Genomic DNA, 19,426 nt, shown 5'->3' on the forward strand with positions numbered 1-19,426 from the left:
GCCGATGTTTGTGCAGACGTTGTAAGGAGAATCTGTTGTTAGATCTGTGCGATTCTTTACCTCTTTTTGACCGTCTCAGGTAAAGAGCGAGCGAAAAAGGTACTTGTCGACGACCTGAAAGACGAAGTGCAGGCACGGATCGTGCCCTGGCCTTTTCTGATGTTAGATCAGCGATCTCGAACTCTGTATATACACACACTAATGTTTAGTTGCTATCGGTAAATGAAATCGAAATGTTTTGCATTTGATGGTTAGACGTATTAAGGGAAACGTAGAAACGTAGCAATAACCGATGGTAACATAAGCGGCCAACGAAAACTGATAACGTTATCAGCGTGTGTATCATCGTAAACGGAAAAACGGTAGGAAGACTGTTATTCTTACAGGACAATTCTACCAAACTTCCAGGAGTAAGTCAACTGTCTAGATGCCGGAATATCTCTAAGAAACTTGTTTTTCGCAGACCAATAACGTTTCAATAAACTGAGTGTATCTACTTTATTACAAAAAAACAATACGCAGTCTCGTCCTATTATCACAACATTACTATACATAACATTTATAGTCTCTAGTTTGCCGGCTCGTTTACTATTAAGTAAAGCCGAATCCATAAAATCCACACTATTATCATTTGAACAATTTAATTAAATGTTTGCAACACTACAACAAAATGCCCCCTTCTATTTTCCGCACCATTATCAAATGCCGTAAGGTGAAACAACTATTCGACAATGTACCTTGTACCAACGAATAGCATCTTGCTTTGGCTGATTAGCATTTCGACAACACAGAGGCTCCATACAAGAATGTAAGCAATATCGTTTACGTTTCGTAGAAAAAATAGCTGACATCTACGCAAGCTGGAGCCTCCCACACTATCGAAAATGGCACAATGGTTTCGCCCTAAAGCTCAAATAATAACAGAGTAACTCGTAATGTAGTACAATAGTCATTTGCCAGACGTGTCCGCTTCGGCCTCTACTTCTTTCGATTCGCGCCTCCTCTCTAACTTGCCCTGGCTGTAACTTATCGGAGAAGAGACTGTTCGTTTCGCCAGACATCAGGAATAAAAATAGAAACAGGAACAACTTCAGGGAATATCTGAGGAACAAGTTTGTTCTCGGACGCTTCCAGAGCTGTCATCATCACTTTCTGGTCACTTATCAAACCCGTGGCGAGGAGATTATGTAATCCAAAGAACTTCCAACTGTTAATTTCGATGTCTCCCTTACTGCATATGCTGCTATATATATATTTTTAGAAAAAGGAAAATACGTTTATATTTAAGCGGTACATACATATTTATCATACCATTGTCAAGCCTGTTTCGAAAAAAATACATTATTGGTTAAAACATGTACATTTCTGTTGCTGTGCTTATTATTATTATTAGTATATTATATATATGTATATATATATATTATTATAGAATATTCGACTCTCGAGTTGACCGGCGCGTGGCTAACTTATGAAACGAAGTGTTTTCACCGACACAGTTACAGCTTCAACGTACTGCTTCAACGCTCTGCACAGTCTGAAAACAGAGTGACCAATGATATTATACCTGTAGACAAAGGACTATAAGAAAATCGTTGTGGGTTTGAAAGAGATGCACACCACGTGGGCCATGGGCAAACTCTAGACCTTTCCCTTGATTCCCATTGACACTCAGATTCATATACACTCAGAAAGGAGGCATGGTCACCTTGTGAAAAACTGCAAAGGGAAACCTGTATTCCGAGAAAGACAACACTTTTCTGCCCACGCCATGTCGCTCTAGGAGAGAATGATGCACTTCGTTCACCGCACGCTGTTGCTAATTCAAGAAACTATCGGTTCTCTTCGGTGACTCAAATGTACGAGATGTTAAGATTGCGAGACACACCACTGCCTAGAGTTAGCTACTGCCCGTTATTTTGTTGTACGCCTTATATTTTAAGTTAAAGGAATTGTTGCCTCCGGATGCTTAACCTATCAGACTCAAGTTTTCATCTAGGGCGCATCTCCTACTCAATAATAACCTGTTCTGCTTCTCGTTTCCTGATTTTCAACGTTGTATCGCATTACAATGTTACTAGATTACTTATTGAATACCAGAAATGTATACAATAGGTATATATAGTCAGGCCGGTTATAAAGATGCCGTATCTATAACCGTCAAATTAGGATACGGGAGCAATTCATCGCAACTGAAGAGTTTAGCCCGACAGTCCTTACGAAATTCAGAGAAACTGACTGAATATCTTGCAGTCTCTTGACCATCACTGGTTATAGTGAAAGACCTCAAACGTATTTTTCTGAACAGAAAAAGCAAGCCCGCGGAGCTTTTGTCCTTGAAGCCTATTTTCAGAATGAAATTGGTTACTACTAAACGACATGCCTGCATTGATTAATCACATTTGGCCTATATATAACACAGTGGCAGATGGCTATAACCACTACCTGATTGAAAGCTACAATTACCCAAAGAAGAAAACCTTTGGAGGTGGCGCTTTATATCAGTGCGCGCAGCCTTGAAGCAGACAACGTACACAGATTTGTGGGAACCCTCGCCGGAGATAACTGGTCTTGTTTTTGCTATGAATGCCACTAATCAGATCCCAGAATAGCTGCTTGGCTGTGTTAAATTCCTTTATAAGACGTGCGGTTTTTTCAGACGGGACCCGACTTTGAGGGATCGCTGGCTTTATTTTGCGAATAACTTCCTAAAGCTTTGGTAAGCCAACAATGAGCCATTCTGCTTAGTACAGTTGATTATTCTATTTAAAAAAGACCTTTCAGTGCCTACCGTTACTAAACGATGTTTTTGGTTCTACTGGTAACACCATCTTGCTGTTCCGTCTTTTTTTTTTTGAGTTTGCGTGATTTAAATATGTCTTGTATAAAAATCACCAGTTGGTTTACTGCTTATTTTTTAAGAGTAAATGATCGAAAGATGGCAATGACACTATTTCATAAGCTGGTCGGAAAGCGCAAGCTGATCTCTTCTACAAGCCGGTCCCTCAGGTTGACGCTACCAGATAGAATGCAGCAGCATAATCCCTGACCACCTGTTGAGTTAACAGGGCCAGATCGAATCAATTCTAGAGATATCGGCTCAGGTGAATGCAATGCTATTGAAAAACAAACTTAGACCTCAGTAATCGTATAATGTGTTAGAGTAATTGCTATTGAATTTGTATTGGTATTCACCTTATGTAGTACGCAAACTTTTTACTTAGTTCATCTTGCCGCTTCTCATTGCTACTTCCTGATTTTTGCTTACCGTGACGAATTTACAACTAGAAAGATACTTTTCCCGTTCTAACCTGAGCAGTCTCGTCTGTTTCTAACGCAACACTATCGTGTAGCTTAACTGTTTTTGTTGTTGTGAAAAGATCAATATTGGGTATTTTTACGCTTCGGCAAACACCGTTGGCTTTTATGTCTCAGCATTTTTTAATCTGTTACCAAAAGTAGTTTTTTTTTTCTTTCGGCTGAACCTGTATATAATAAAAAAAAAGCTCGTTTTGATTCCTGGCAGAGACAGCAGCGTTTGACAGATACACGACATCGCCAGGAGCCATACAACTTGCTCGAGCTATGCACTTTTTGTTTTTTCTTCTTCCTGCCGCTGCACGACCTCCCAACTGACTGAGTTTATGACGTGTTAGTGCTTCTTGGTCCGCCGTAAAAGTCTATGTAGCTGGCAGGCAGGAAAGGCATGTTTAGTACCTACTTGTTTAAATATCTGCTTCACTATATAGTAAAATTGGTGCGCACAGTAGGATCAAGTTTACACAACAAGCGCAGTAGCGATAAAAAGAAGACAGAGAAAAATGACGTTAGAAATCTACCGTTACCGACGGCTAGAAAGACGAACAGGTCTCCTACTCTGCAGGGCAAAAAGAACGTCGGCATAGGCCAGATGGCAGACAACGTTTTGTTGGCGGCGATAGCACTCCTTCCTCTCAGCTAACATCTGGTGAGTGCCTAATTTGAAACAACAGTCTCTAGCTTTTGCTCTTGAACGTAACAAATCGAGACACTATCGGAAGGCAAACGCTGCAGCCAACGTTTTCTTCAGTTGTACCACAACGGTCCCCTAAGATGTCTTATTTTTCCTTCTTCCAAGTCGCGAAAATGTTGCGCGAGGCGAAGTTCCCACTACGGATACCGTTTCTGCGTATTCTGAAACTATGAAAACTAGTCATGGCGAACAAGCTAACGAGACAAAGTAGGCAAAACAACCACAATCAGATCGGTGGCATTAGATCTTGTTGTTTTTCGATCATGTCAAATTCTACAGACTCGTGTCTTTGGAACATTTGGTCGTGCAGAAACCATCACCATCATCGGCTCAGATAACGAAGACAAATTGACTCATTTTCACTGTTAGGGCTTCTAACTCGCAGCGCTGGCAAATTTCCAGCATAAAAAAGAAGGACGGACGAGCAGGAGGAAAGATAGGTGATTGGAAAGAAGAGCCTTCCGCCGAAGCGATGGGCAAAGTTACTCCTGAAGCTCGCAAGTAAGTGAGTCGACTAGCGGGCTTTCTAGCTAGCATTAGCTAGGACATGGGTCCTACTACCAGTTTGAACTAGGGCAAACCATGTTACATTGTCTGCACAAGGTATGGCTGGTACGGAGCTATTGCAGACGAAAGGAGGTGGCGCCGCCGTGACGACAATGGAGTCCGCTGCGTTGCAAACGGTTAACTGACCGTCAGGTATCAAACACCACCCATAAAAGTAGTCTTTACACGATCTTTCTCGAAGCCGTAAAGGACAGTCAGTCCAAGTTGGGGGCTCGCCTCTAGGCAAAATGAAACTGAGACCTCTATCAACCTCCTCTTCCTTTGTATTTTGTACCTTAGGTGGTCTACATGGCCGCAGCTTACCGTACCATAATGAAGCGGGCACATGAAGCACCTGGCAGCCTAGACAGGTGGGCCTCCGCACGCCTCCACAGGACGCTGCCACTGCCGAGAAAAGAGCGTTTCCAGCTGGGAGCGAGCGACTGGCCTACCGACCGACGTCGAGCTGTTATCGGGTTATGAACTTGTAGCAGATTCTGCCTGCGGCTAGAAGTGAAAAATCGTCCTGGAGAATCCGACGGAGTGAAATGGAAAAAGAGAAGACATTGAGAACTGGAGGCAGAGCCGCATGTGCGATGGCTCCATATGAGCGCTATGCTCCCACTCCAGCAGCGCAGCGGTCGACCATGTGGCGATGGCGTGGCCTTAGCTCTTGCCGACTACGTCGCAAGTAGCATTGGTGCATAGCAGCGAACTGCTAGCATTAGTACTGCTAGTAGAAGATAAAACCATTGTAAGTGTGAGGAAACTTCACCAGTAGCTTACGTTGTGTTTGGCTTGTCTTCTCTGGAAGTCTCTGTCTTCTTCTTGATAGGCCCAATAGTCGACGGCAGGGGCGAAGATGCCAGGATAGCGGGGGCAAGCGGAGAAATGGACATTAGAGCCTCTGGGTCAGAATCCGAGCGGGGTTGGTTGGAGTGATGCTGGCCGCGGTAGTTGTACCAGTCGTTGCTGCCATAGAAACAGCTATTCTATGTAACGGAAATGCTTTTTGCCTCTAGGATGTTGTTGCTTCTGTCGCCTAACTCTGTCGCATGCATCGTATCCGGTCTCGACGACCCCAATCTATCGCAGACGTCTGGTTTCTACCGATATAACAAAAACAAAAATAGAAAAATAACGAAGGATATGGGATGAACCGGCAAAGACGAATTAATTCTATGCAACAAATGCGCCCATCTACTCTCCCTCGTCTGCGGAATACTACTCTGTAATTATGTGTGTACGACATATATACGCACAAATGGCCTGCACAAGAAGCATTTGCGTGTGGTTTCCATTGTAGAACAATACCGGCGGCATTATGGCTCAAAATGTCTTTTGGTATAGATGCTTTTGAAATAATCTAAAGATCAAAACACGGTAATATTTCTTCACCGGGTTAAGTGGAAATCATCTAGCGAACAAAGCCACAAAATCTGACTCGGACCAGAAAACAATAATCCAATAGATACCTATTTTATCCTATTCGAATAATAGAAATATTTATCCTATTAGATTTAAGACCAAGCAGCGGCTGTTGGATACGTTGCAAGTTTTTTAATTGACCCTTTCTAACACTCAACAGGTATTTCTTCTATCTTTATAAATACACACCTATCTTTTGAAGCAGATGACAATCATATTGTTTGGTATGGCATTATTTCTTTAATGTCGTAGTATGCAAACTGAGGTGGATATTAGAGAACGGCAGTTAAGAGTGATCTGTTTCGATCGGCACAGAATCCAACGTCAAGATAGTTCATTATAGATAAATGCATGTTTATTCCAGAGGCAGTAGAGAAAATGACTGCCTTATGCACAATAGCTAGCCTTGTGCTGTCTTTTTGATTGACTTGGAGATGTGCTGACTATGTGTACTGTCAATTTCTGTTTTTCTTCCCAACGTTTCCCGAATAAAGTGGCATCACCTTGTCCATACCTATTCACTACAGCGCTCGCACAACACAGTTGCCTGTTTCAGCCGTTTGCTCGATGGAGTAGCATAGCGCCTTATTGTTTGTTCCTCGAACCTTCTGTGTCTAGAGATGTGACGCGTTGGTGGATGTATGGCCAATGGAAAGCGCGACGACGAATTGGGTGCTCCCAGCCTTCTGGTCAGAAGTGCTGTTTCAGCTCCTAATATAGCAGCAACGTCTGCCGTCAGTGACGTTCCAGACCGGCTTCTCTCTTCACGTTCCACAGATAACAGGCAGACTTAGTAGCAGCAGTCATAATGTAGAGCAGAGTCCTTGTAGCGTTGGTTGTGACAGTAACTTAGCGAGAGTCGCGCAGCGGCCAGCGCCCCGTATTCCATAAACTTAGTGTGTGTGAAAAAGGTGATCCTGTGCAGCCTGACAAAGTGACAGTTCCAAACGAATAAGACTATCCGTCTTCTAGTGGAACGAATTGAGCGCGGCAACGACGCTATCCTCAAGCCAGGCTCGTAAATGCTTGAACCTGTTGAGCGAGGGATTTGAGAAGTAAAGATCGGAAGTGAAAGTGGAGGAAAATCTCTAGACGTCAAGAGTACGAGTCGTTCTTTGGTGAACGACCTGAAAATTGTTGAAGTCCCTTTTCAGACCCTGTTGTGCAAGTACTTGACGAGGTTCACCGACAATGAATGCGAAGCCAGGACATAAGACAGGAACTGTGATCGGTAGAAGCTGCGATCCGATGCATGTGATGTACTACATCCTGCATTTTTCGATATATGTGATAAGGCAGTCATTAATAATCGCATTTTTATGAACAGTCAACTACCGATGCTTGCGGTGCGTGACATTTGCATTAACGGTATAGGTGATAATGTTTAACCGAACAGAACGTTGAGAATATCCTTGATAAGTTAAAAATATGCACTAGAAGTTTTTTTTTTTTTTTATCATTCAAATGCGATTTCAATTGTTTAGAGGAAGAGCCTTACCGAGTAGAATATATACATTCAAGCGTTCATCAAAGCAACTGCATTGTATGATAATATCAATGATAACATTAAAAATTTCATTAACTGTCATTGAGCCTCTGCTGGCCGATAAGGTATTAGGTCGACGTGTGGCCTACCCGGAGCATTGATGTCTATATCACCGGCGTGGCCCTCAAATATATTGCCATATAAATTGTATACGCGTGTATTATTTACTCCAAAACTAATTTACAATCAAGCCTTTCTCAAAAGCAGATTTTCCTGAAGCGGGTTCGTCCACTATAATCGCTAAAATTGAAGGCTGTAGGCCCCATATGAGTTGTATCATATATGTATAGCTTTCTATAACAGTTATTCGCTAGCTGGCCGTTATCAGATAGAGTATGTGGTTCATTATACCACTGCTCTGGTTAAAACGGTCAACAAGCACAATATGTAGTTAGCTTGACTTCTATTACGTTACGTGCGCATAGTTTTTGGACTGGCAGTTTAAACGGTAATACAATTTTCAATGAAGGAACCTGTGAACAAGAAGATATCCTTTTAAACGTCAAACGCGATGCAATCAAGAGCGAATAACAATGGAGCCACCTACCTGTTTAAAGTTATAACTTTTCAATACTCATAGTTATACCACGATTGTTGCGGCAAACGCAGCGGACGAAAACTTCCGCATAGTGGTGATTGTGGCTGTCTCATTGACTCAGCAAGACTTAATGCAAAGTCTCACACCCGACATGCATCTCTAACACACCATCTCAATGGGCTTGTTGAAGCATCTGGGTCCGTGTCATTGGTTACGCAATGCTGTAGGTGAACCGGGCTTTGGTGGGCAGCTCTTAATTTTATCAAGATCACGCGTCCTATATAACCTTCCCCTTCCTTGTACTCGTTTCTTCGTCATACCTTTTTCCGGCGAAATCGTCCTCCTGCAAAATAGCACCGCCTGCCTTTTTCTTTCTGGCTTGCTATCGCTGAGATGTCGTTCGCTAGAATTTCGCGCTACTTCTGCAGCTGGCGCAACCTGCTTCGATCTAGCGTTGTTCGACGCATTTGGTCGACACCTGCAAGCCAGACGTATTAGCTTACGAGCAGCCCCCTGCTTTAGCTCGTTCTTTCTTGACGGGACTCAGGCAACAGGCTGCTAAAATATTACGCTTCTCTTACCCTCTCTGCACGACTAGAGAGCCGGTGCAGCGCCGGACTACTCCGACGCTTCATCGTTTTTCTAAAGATACCGCAGGGCCCCGGGGCAGATACGCGTCTGCTAGGCCGGCGGAGCACCGATGTGCCGACCGATCTTCATTCCTACGTAGAATTAGGGTTTCCTATAAGCTGCTCCGAAACGGTAGCGAACATAAAAGGAGGAGTAAAAGAAAAAGTGCAAGACGAAGTGAACAGACAGGGGCACCACCATTTCTCTGTTTCTAGCTCCATCTTTTCTTTCCGTCCTTTGGACATCTTTCCATCCCATTTATTCAGGTGGCTACTCCGCTGCCTCTCGCCGGCTACTGCAGCTCCGATACAGAAAGGAGTCATTTATTTTCGATTCGTGGTTCGCCTTTCAACTTTAGATGGCGACGACGACGACTAGTATCGATTCTGTCTTGTGCGTACGCGGAGCCAATTCGCGTTCTCGAAAGCTTACATATCGGATGCTCTCTTGCTATCGGTTTCTGTCAGCACCCAATATTAAAAAATTTTGAAAACGATTAAGGAAGATAATAATTGGAAGGGTGCACAGAGTACAAGGAGGAAAGGTCAATGAGCTAAGCCTGCCATATTATACATGTATAAATAACTGTAATAACGTATAATAAATAAGACCAGATATCAAAAGTATACAAAGTCATTCTGTAGGAGCCTTGAATGATAGGATTGTTAGACAGTATTCGCTAAGTGCCTGTGAAAGGAGCACAAACATCGGTAACAATGTACGCATTGTCGAGCGTTGTGCATGTACATTCTGTGCAGGTAATTAACTAAGCGCCATTGTTGAGAATTAGACACTGATAATTATCCACTATTGCGTAATGTTTACGGTAAAGAGCCATAACATACATATTGAGTATCGCTGATACTAATGTAACGGCGGTCGGGTTCGAACATAATAACATCTTATTAATAAAGCAAACGTTTCCCTTCTATTTCTATCTATCTAAGAACTATTCTAAATAGTACCAGTATTGGTTCTATAAAAACGTTTCATAGAATATTAAATTTAATATCCTCTAAAGATATTGAATTTGTGTAACTAGAACAATATAGGTAACTTCTTCTATTTCGCACTTTTCATTGTTCTCTCAATATCTGTATATGCTCTTTATTAATTATAGATAAACAAAAAATAATTGTGTTCTGATGAAGTGTCTTTAAAGGTACCACTCCGAGATCACTTCATATATATATATGTATATATAAAGCATATGGCAATTTACCCGCAGATGGCCATCTTTGGCGACTTCGGCCAAATTTACCCAAAATCATAAGTGATACAGGTGAGTATTTTGTGTTCCATTGCTCCGGAAGCCAGGAAGACGCAGACTGAAGACGACTGAGAAGCTGCGGAATCTGTCAATGGTATCACTGTTAGTAGCCATGTCAATGTGCGAGTCTAACGAGGTAGCTGAAAATGAGTCGGCGTTTTACTGATCAGTCAAAAAAACGTTCAATTAAATATATCTGTGGTAGGTCAAAGGGTATGTTTACGTTATTTCCGTACTAATAAATACCATCCTACAACCGTAAATACTATTTTTTTCGCATTATTCTGTCGAACATCGATTATAGAAACACGTTCTCCTTTAGATCCCCTAAGAAAAGACCTGTATCTTGGATAGAGTTAGAGCTCTTAGGGCCTTTTTGCTAGAATCGAAGGTAGATCTAAAGTGCACTTTCGGACTAAGTTTAACAAATTTTACCTTTGTCATGTTTGTGGTAACAGCATGTCTTGAAATCGATTAAGACCTTCCAAGGATACATCATTTAAGCTACATACCCTGGATAGAAGTGCTAAAACTATCTATATATCTAATATCTTTCAGTACAGGGAATTTTCCTTACTCTGTCTTGCCTACGTTTGGTTGTTCAGCTTTACTATTAAGCAGTACTCTTACAGTTAAATTGAATGCGTTTCATTAGCCATATACCAGGTGTTGCATAATATTTAATCGAAACGTCTCCTCCAGTATAAATAGCATTTTGTGAGTTTAGTGACATGCGAATGAAATATTTCATGTTTCTGCTAGATGAGGCCTTATGCACTGCACTGGTAAAACCATTTTCGGTTCGATGGAAGCCGGTTTTTCAGGCTAGTTTCGTATTTGCCGCCACTGCGACAATGAGAGGAGGAAAATATGAGGGGCAATTTATTCATACCCGGTGGAAAGATATAACTTTAAGATTTATAAGCGTTTCCTAAAGTGGGCGTGCGAAGGCTATCGGTTGCTCGTCTACTTGTCCATTACGATAACCACTGTTTGTATTTAGGTGCAGTCGATTATTATCGTTTTTCAATTTGTTGCTTTTAGACCCATTACAACGACAAATCTGCTCGAAATTTCACTAGCACTTTTGTATCCAAGTGCATCTATAAGGCTCATTTTAAATGCATTCCAGCTCGGAACAAGCAATTTACCTGGCACAGCTATAGCTTGCAAGGATGTCTTTGCCTGAGTTTCATCCAAATGTACGTAACATGTCGCCAAAGTCCCAAAATCAGCTTAAACTCTTCAACTACTTGACTTGGAACTGTTACATGGAACGCAAGCGAACACCTCATCTTGTTGCGCGATGACGATCTCAGAAAATCCAATTAGTCGACTTACTTACGTAAAAGCGAAGTACTCAGATGTCAATCAAATTCACGGAGCTTTCCGTTCAGATCGTATTTATTCGTTGTCTGAATTAGGCTTTGGAAGGTAGCCGTTAGCCGCTATCAAGTTCGAACCAATTTGTCAAATTCCCAAATTTAGGTATACAAGATCTATGCCATACTAGAGACGTAGGCGTAATCAAAATTAAACTATTCTGATCTCTTTGCAGTACGTATTACCGCTGGCGATGTTTTTTCCGTCTAGCGGTAACAATAATTTATATTTTCCCAGCACTAGTCTAGAAGTCGATGAGAAATGTCTATGGGAAAGTCTTACATTAGGCAACGTACATTTTCTGAGAAATACCTTTGAATTTTCATTGTCTAATCGAGTGGCGAGAAGAAGTTTACATGGAGCTTTGGCCTTCGTTGATACTGATTTATATTGGGTGGTCGAAGAAAAATTCACAGTTTATGTGGCTTTAAGGGCGCATATATTAGGTAGTATGAGGCGCGTTAGGTCGGTTGGTGCACTTGAAAACTAAAATTTTGCTCCTATAGTAGACAGCAGATATGTTAAAATTGTTGGATTGCCTTTGTTCAGACTTAAGATGGAGCAATTTGAAGGTAGACGAAAAAATTTGTTATGTGATAAAGATACAAATACTGTCTAAGTCTACAAAAAATTAATGCTAGTTACTGACAAGATGCACTATCGGAAGAAATGGCTCAAAGATAATTCTGTAGCACTTGTTCTGAAAGCTTCTTCTAAGTAAAAGATGCTGTTGATAGCGATCGACCAATTACGGAAAACGTTGATAAAATAATTGCTAAGGATCGACACGTAAGTGGCCTTGGTATGAAATGTACGTCTGCTACCAAAAAAGTTGGCTACAGAAACAAGCTTGACGTATGGGTGCCACACGACTTCATGTAACTGAGATCTACGCGATCCGTCAGCGAAGTTCTACACAAACGCGCCGAAATCGAACCATTTATATAATAGCAGATCACGAGTAACCGTGTAAATGAAAAACCCACAATGTGTTACTAAGCTGAGATCAACGTCGAAGAATATATGGCGAGGTTTGAAGGGAATCGTACATTACGAGTCCCTGCCGCCCAACAAAATGATTGACTCGTACTTCTACTGTTAACAAGATCTTGAAAGAACCTAGTGACGAGAACTAGTAAGCGAACACATACCTGCCAAAAATTCGTATGAGAAAATTAAAATCGAAAAAAGAGCAAATGGTCTTTGCGCTATCAGACCATCAGCTATTTTCGTTTCTGCAAAACTTCCTTAACGGTTTTCATAGATTTTGAATGGAGGGAGGCAAAAATCACTTGCCATAGTTTTTCCTCCGGAAATCTAGTGATAGGGTTATAGCTTTATCAAAAGATGGCAAAAGGTCATCGATTAAAATGCCATATAATTAGCTTAGATATAATATATTCAGCTTTTTGGCCAATATTTCTTCGATGAGTCGACCTGGCGAACGCTGTCGGTGTTGCGTCTCTATATAAACGTATTAAGATCGGCCGTCCTCCTCAAACACGACGTTGCCACGCGGTTTGTTTACAGGTAGACTACAATGGATATGCATAAAGCGAATCGATTTCTATCGCTACTGTTAATAACAGACGTTATTAATTTGTTAATAATAGAATAAATATCACCAGAGACAACGTATACGCTAGACTGATTAGTCCTGTAAAAACATCCAAATATAAAATGTATCGGACTTCAGTGAACGTATTTTGGTACGTCTTCATAAAGGCAATAGCTTTTTCCTTATCCAACTTGTTGATTTTACTTTTAGGAATCTATATGACACCCGTTGGCTTAGGGTTTATAGGGTCTCAGTTCTCGACTTTTGCACCCAAAAAGATAGCATATATAAGACTTCTGCTCAGAACGTCAGGTGATCAAAAAGTATTGACGTCAATGACTTTCGAACCGAACTTGAAACAAACACTTTTATATAGTTATTTTAAAATAATACATACACAATAAAACCGATACGTGCTGTTTTGCTCGATGACTTCCTGCTATTTGTAGTTTCTAAAACTAAATTAACACTTTCAGAGGAGTTCTGCAGGGGCCGAGATAGATAGAAGTCTGACAACGCAAGATGCGGGCTATACGGTAGATACATCGTAATTTTCCATCCAACTTCTCGCCATTTTGCCGGCTAGCTAAACGCATATGTCGTCCGGTATTACTATAGCTGAAGCTAACACATTTGGCTTTTACTAATTCTGGTCGATCTTCTTTAATGGGTCGTCCCAATTTTGATCATGGCTGACGTTAGGAGCCCAAATCATCGGTTTTGCCATACGATAGCAACTCATAATCGATAATTCTGATATAGCATTACTCTCATGTCAGTCTGGGTTTTATCCCAGACTATAAAAGGCATTTTTTTATTGTGTGATATTTGCATATTGTTAACGTATGTTGTCCACTCTTCATCATCCATAATCGATCTCTAGAAATAGCTTAGTTTCATTGCTTTTTTTTTTTATCTAAAATTTTACAGATGCAAATAGGGTCGAGCAGCATCAGAATACGTCACTTCGTACGGCGCTAAACATAGCCAGCTGTTTTTAAGTGGTTTAAACCTGTTTGGTAAAAGATGTATACTTCATTAACGATGATATCATGGCTATCCACGTATCAGTCATAACCAGCTTAGATTTCGCGACTATTTAATGAACTTTCTCCATAACTGAGCGACTACCTATAACGACAAAAGTATCTTTAAGCTGTCTCTTTTGAAAGCACTTCCTGAGCGTAAACGAGACAATTTTTTATGAGTTTAAGCCATATTTTGTTTTCTGATAGTAATAAAATTGCAGGATTTTACAGAAATTTCAATACGCTGTAACATAAGTCTAAGTAAAGGCACTCCTAGAATTTTTACACGTTCACTGCTGCCATATATCAGCTTTCAAGTGCCTTCACATATCTCAGGTCGAGACGGTCTGGCCAGAAAAACCGCCAATACATTTTCAATCACCCAATATTATTGTATTACGTCAATGAATTAGACGGAACTGCGAAATGGAAGGGCATATAGAAAATTATCGATGGTTGAACATTACGTAGCGGTTCTGGCTGTTCTATATCTTTTCGCAGTTCCGTCCAGATTAGAGCGATTTTTTTCATTTGAAGGTTGAATGACAAACTACGTTTACTCATGTACGAAGCAGTGCCTCTTTGTTTGGTAACTGCTGCCACTAAGCAATCACTTACATTATGTTGTCACCTCGAAGTGTTATCCGCTATTATTGGAACGTCCAATTAGCAAATGCTACCCGCACTTAGTACAGCAGACGTACCCGTGTGAACTATCTCACTTCAGTGTTCCCTTCAGAATGTCTCTACAAGGACTTCATTACGGTACTGTCATCACTGAAGAATCGAGTATAAAAACTATATTTTCATCTTCGTCTTTTTATCGCTCCCTCGTGCATTGGTCAATTTCTATCTGGAAACAGAAGAGGCAATGGGCGACCGGAAGCGGGAGGAAGCACCGTAGTAAAGAGAAGAAAGCCTCTGGCAGCACGTGCTGCAACCATTAGCTCTCTTGTTTCACCTCCTTGTGCGACGGCTACTCCTGCGAAGAGGATTACTGACGCGCTGTACACTGCGCTAGCGGAGCGCTAAACGTGAACGGCTTCATTCTCAGATTCCACACTCTCATTTCTGTCCCCCGTTTTGCATCCTCCCTTTCTGTTTCGGTCTCTCCGCCTCGCTCATTCTATCTTTTTCCTTTGACTTTAAACTATCTGCCCTTCCTGCCTCGCCCTCGTTGGCCATCGTCTCGCTTGGTCGCATTCGCCTGAACGCTTGTTGGGACGAGCGGTCGGCAGTGAGCCGTGGTCCGGCAGCAAGCACTCTCGTTTGGAAGTAGTGGAGCACATGATGCAGAGCACATAAGTTTCCAACCTTTGGTTGCCATTTTCGGCTGCTATTCCCCCTCTCGCTGTGAGCCCCTGCTGCTAAGCGACAACCAAGCAACCGACCGAAGTTCCCGAGAATCGCTTTCCAAGGCAGCACGTTTGGTTTCCCATTCCTCGCTACTGCTCGCTGTCCCTATTCGTCCTCTCTTCCTCCGTTTCGCCACAGACCCGTATGGTCGGCCCAGCACCGCAGGTTTCTCTGTAAAGTGATTGCTACCATTGCTCTTGATGCTACGAGCGAAGCGATGCCGGTCGGCCGATGCAAGAGACATGTTCGCGGAGAGTTCTACGAAACTGCGGCTGACTTCGGTGGGCGTTATCTTTTACTGCTTCTCACGTTGCCTCCATTGTCTCTCCTTAGTTTTAGTCTGCCGTTGCCGGTCATGCTAGTCTCTTCGGCACTAATGCTCCTATTTCTGTTCTCACTGGCAAAACAGGCAGCCATTCTCTCTATGCGTAGCAATGACAAAACAGACTCGTATGTATTTTTCTGTGTGGAATTGTCTTGAATGTGGAATAAAAAGCCCTGTGCATATATATATCCTTGCAGTACCATACGTCTTATTTAAGCGGCTCAACGTAGCGATAGTGCTGTCGAAGCAGCGGTGATAGTTGCAGTTTTAGTAGCCAACTCTTCGTTTGACAGACTTGTTTCGTTCCCCTTGGTTTGCAGCCTCCCCTATACAGTCACTCCTCGAAGCTTCATCTATTCGGTCTTGAGCTGTGACACGGGGTCCGGTATGTGTCTCGAAAATAGACGCTACGCTTTCTGTCGGAAACTTCTCATTAAGTTTCCCATTGCCCACCCCGTAATTTTCGTGCTTCTTTACTATCCTTTCTTTGTCGAACGAGGCGTTTCGGAGGCCTACCGCATACAATTGTACGCATGCAAAAGTTTGAATCATACAGTTTGGAGCGTTTCATTTAAAACGTTGCAGAGGATCTAATTCCTGTTCGATTTGTTAGTAGACCTTAAAGTGAAGCCAATCAGTCACCTACTAATGGATATACCATTGTCGTCGTTGTTGTTCTCGTTGTCACAGGCATGAGCGTCTTCATCGTTTCTTGTTGCTGCTGCTGCTGTTGTTGTTGTCGTAATGCTGGTGATGATGATGCTGTACTAAAATAAATCGGAAACATCTAGGAATAATTTATCATGAAACGTCATCGGTGGCTCACTATTTTTGGCCACTTACGCGTACCTATCCCGTCTTCCTGCTGCACTCACAAGAGCTTTTAATAAGCATGGTTGCTATTGTACAAAACGGTTGCCGATTGAAAAGTGTTTAGCCGAAGTTAACTTTAATTTTTATGAATTGCTCCTCTGAAGACGAGTGTATGCGGGTACTCTCCTACGGGTTCCAAGCAGACGTCGACTAGATCTCAAGTGTTAACGCCGCCTTCTACGTACTGTTTTTATATTGAACAAATTCTTGCTTCGTTCCTTTTTCTTCTTCTGAGCATATGGATTGGAAGACTTTGGACGACGTCGACTAGACGTAAAGCAACCAACATACGGACCTGCACTCAGCACAGATACACCACACAATACCTTTCCACTATACCGGTACATATAGTACATAGCTAACATAACACTGATTCGTGAAATTCATCTGTCACGTTGACGAAGTGGGTGCAAACGTTAACACAATCGATTTAATTAGGTGCTCGCATATAGTAGAGTGAGTTGACAGCATTATTTAGAAAGCAAATATCCTAACTATTTTCTCATCGGTTCAAACATTTATTTGCGGTTTGAAAAAAGTTTCCACGTGTACGTTCTGTTCTTGTAGTTGGTGCGTAGTTGATGTAAAGCTCAGGTAAGCCTATCGTAGGCCTCGTCAATAGATATTGAAAGTTTGCTTAAAGGCTGCTCTTGGCAAAGACTCAAAGGCAATTTTCGAAATTGTTACTCCGGCATCTTTTGTCTTCTCCATTTTCGAACAGAATAACACTACGGCTTGCCTGTTCAGAGCGGCATTGACTTTTTCAAAAATCTTTCGAAGAAGTAGCGCGCTTGTTCTAGAGCTTGTTCCGCTTTTTACCGCTACGGTCGTTGCTGCCGTCGTAGCGATGCCAAAGTGGCCGGGGAACAGCAGCTACATTTGTCCTTAGACGCCGACACGGAAATGTCTCCAATAACTCGCTTTCTTAGAAACAGTTGTAAAAACAACAGCTGTTGTATCGCTTATGGCCGTTCTAATAGCCATACGCAGGTGTATAACTTAGGCTCAATCGCAAGTCAGTGACTTGAATCAATGCAGGGAAAATATCACACATCTTCGTAATGGACAAAATACGCAAAAAAACAAGGCGAAATGGAGCATAGCATTTACAGTAACGCAACGGTTGTCAGAGTATGACGAAACACGATTAAGCAGATCGACGTACTGGGATCGTCTAAAGGCCAGTTTGGCATTTAACGAGACCGTCATCGTACAGATGCATTGTAAGTTCTATTCTCTCTAAAGCACGATTATGATATAATGGAATTACAACATTGCTCCAACAAGTTTTCGTGCTAGTTGAGAAATTAGTTGTTTGATAGGATTATTATGTAGTGTTTTTTAAAGGTGATGCCAAGTGTAGCCCTCCGTAGTTAATTTCAAAGGGGCGGACTAATTAGCTGTACGTTCGTTAGATACATGGTTGACTTCTAGACACATAGCTAGATCCAGGTAGTTCTTGAAGCGATTTGAGCGTGGCAAAGTAAAGCCAAATATGCTGTAAATGGGAGCTTCTGGCAACGCATACAGTAGAATCACTACTGCCATAATAAATGACGGCAGGAAATGATTGCTCATCGGAACCTCGTTCATGGTAGACGTGCTCTTTTCATCATCGAATGTTTAATTATGAAAAATTGAAGCAATGCAGACTGATAGCCATTATCAGATCTAGTCGATTCATTTAGCGTCACGCTACAGACACTACCATAGCCTTAAATTCGTATTTTTGTTACTGACAGTGAAGTTTACATGGTCAATGCTTTTGCCGCAGATCGAGGTTATACCGTTAAGTCAAGTCCTAGAAATAAATAGCAACAGCTTTTTAAAGATCTGTCTCTCAAGCAAAACATTGTAACGCAACACCATATTATAGGTAAGGCATTGTTGACGTTTCTCTCAAGTAGAGATATTATTAACGTCAACGCTGCCCGTAAAACAGCGTGTCGAGTAAGCCAGTTCCTGCAAAGCGATACAACTCAATAGCAACTTTTTTGGGTTATCGTATAGTGCCATTTTAGCTGCACTAGGCGGCCAAAAAGGATACTGAAAATTTGGCTTTGTAATAACTGGACGTATTTCAATGGTCAAAATTCCGGCTCTTCTCTGCAAATTCACTTCTGTCATCATAAGTACCTATATGCCCCTGCTTCTTCAGTTTTTCAGTACAGCTTTCGCATTCCTCGATACGAATATAGTTTAATTTTGCTCTTCTTTTTCCTGGATGTTTCTCGGTCGCTTTAAAGCGTTCTCCGTTAAAATGTTTCTGAGCTTTCGGAAGAGGAAAAAGCTACACCTACGTTAGAAGGTAAGGTTGATGAATACTAGAATCATGACACAGTTAGCGATGTGTGAGCCGGTGGGCTATTGAGGCGGAGTCAGCCTGACTTGTCCTTCAAGAGTTCAAGCTTATTTTGGGGGGCAGCGTCTTGTAAATTTTGAGAACTTTTTAGTTATATGTCTCAATGACAATAGAACCCCTTGGAATAAATTTAAAACGTGCAACCCTCTAGTAGTTGAAAAAGTCGATGACAAGAAGCTTCCTTCTTGTTACCTAGACCTTGAAATTTTCTTTAGTAGAAGGTCACCGTTGAAATGATTTTCTGGAAATGATGCTCCTACCTTCGTTGTGTTCATACTCTTACGGTTCACCATGTGTAATGATGCGTTGTAATAAGTTCGGTTCCTTTCTGAATATGTTAAAACTCTCATTAGATGGTTATTGGCGAATCTGCATTTTCTTTGAATTCAGATTCCTCACAATATTTGCTGTAAGCTTTCTGCTCATAAATATTCTTTTAAAATCATCTAACATTACTTGTATAAAATGTTTAGTTCCTCTGCAAGTTTTTTGAGGTGCCCAATCTTCTTCTTAACGTTCCATTTTCCTTTTCGAAGAGGACGAGACACGACCGAAAATCACTCGCTTCAAAGTG

At 41.7% G+C, this 19,426-nt stretch overlaps 1 long non-coding RNA gene across 3 annotated transcripts; it reads right to left on the minus strand.

The window, feature by feature from the left end:
- Positions 1-583: 583 nt before the first annotated feature.
- On the minus strand, positions 584-16,567 carry LOC111270757 (uncharacterized). Of its 3 annotated transcripts, none has more exons than XR_002686459.2 (4): positions 14,555-16,567; positions 9,920-10,052; positions 5,342-5,661; positions 584-1,534 (listed from the first exon to the last, which is right to left on the minus strand). It is a non-coding gene; the product is annotated as an uncharacterized LOC111270757 (long non-coding RNA). The 3 variants fall into 3 exon arrangements; XR_002686458.2 differs by having other exon boundaries at positions 9,920-10,107; XR_002686457.2 differs by lacking the exons at positions 9,920-10,052; positions 14,555-16,567 and adding an exon at positions 6,498-9,903 and having other exon boundaries at positions 587-1,534.
- Positions 16,568-19,426: the final 2,859 nt, after the last annotated feature.

Source organism: Varroa jacobsoni, unplaced genomic scaffold (genome assembly GCF_002532875.2).
Source record: "Varroa jacobsoni isolate VJ856 unplaced genomic scaffold, vjacob_1.0 contig00107, whole genome shotgun sequence".
Taxonomy (NCBI): Eukaryota; Metazoa; Arthropoda; class Arachnida; order Mesostigmata; family Varroidae; genus Varroa; species Varroa jacobsoni.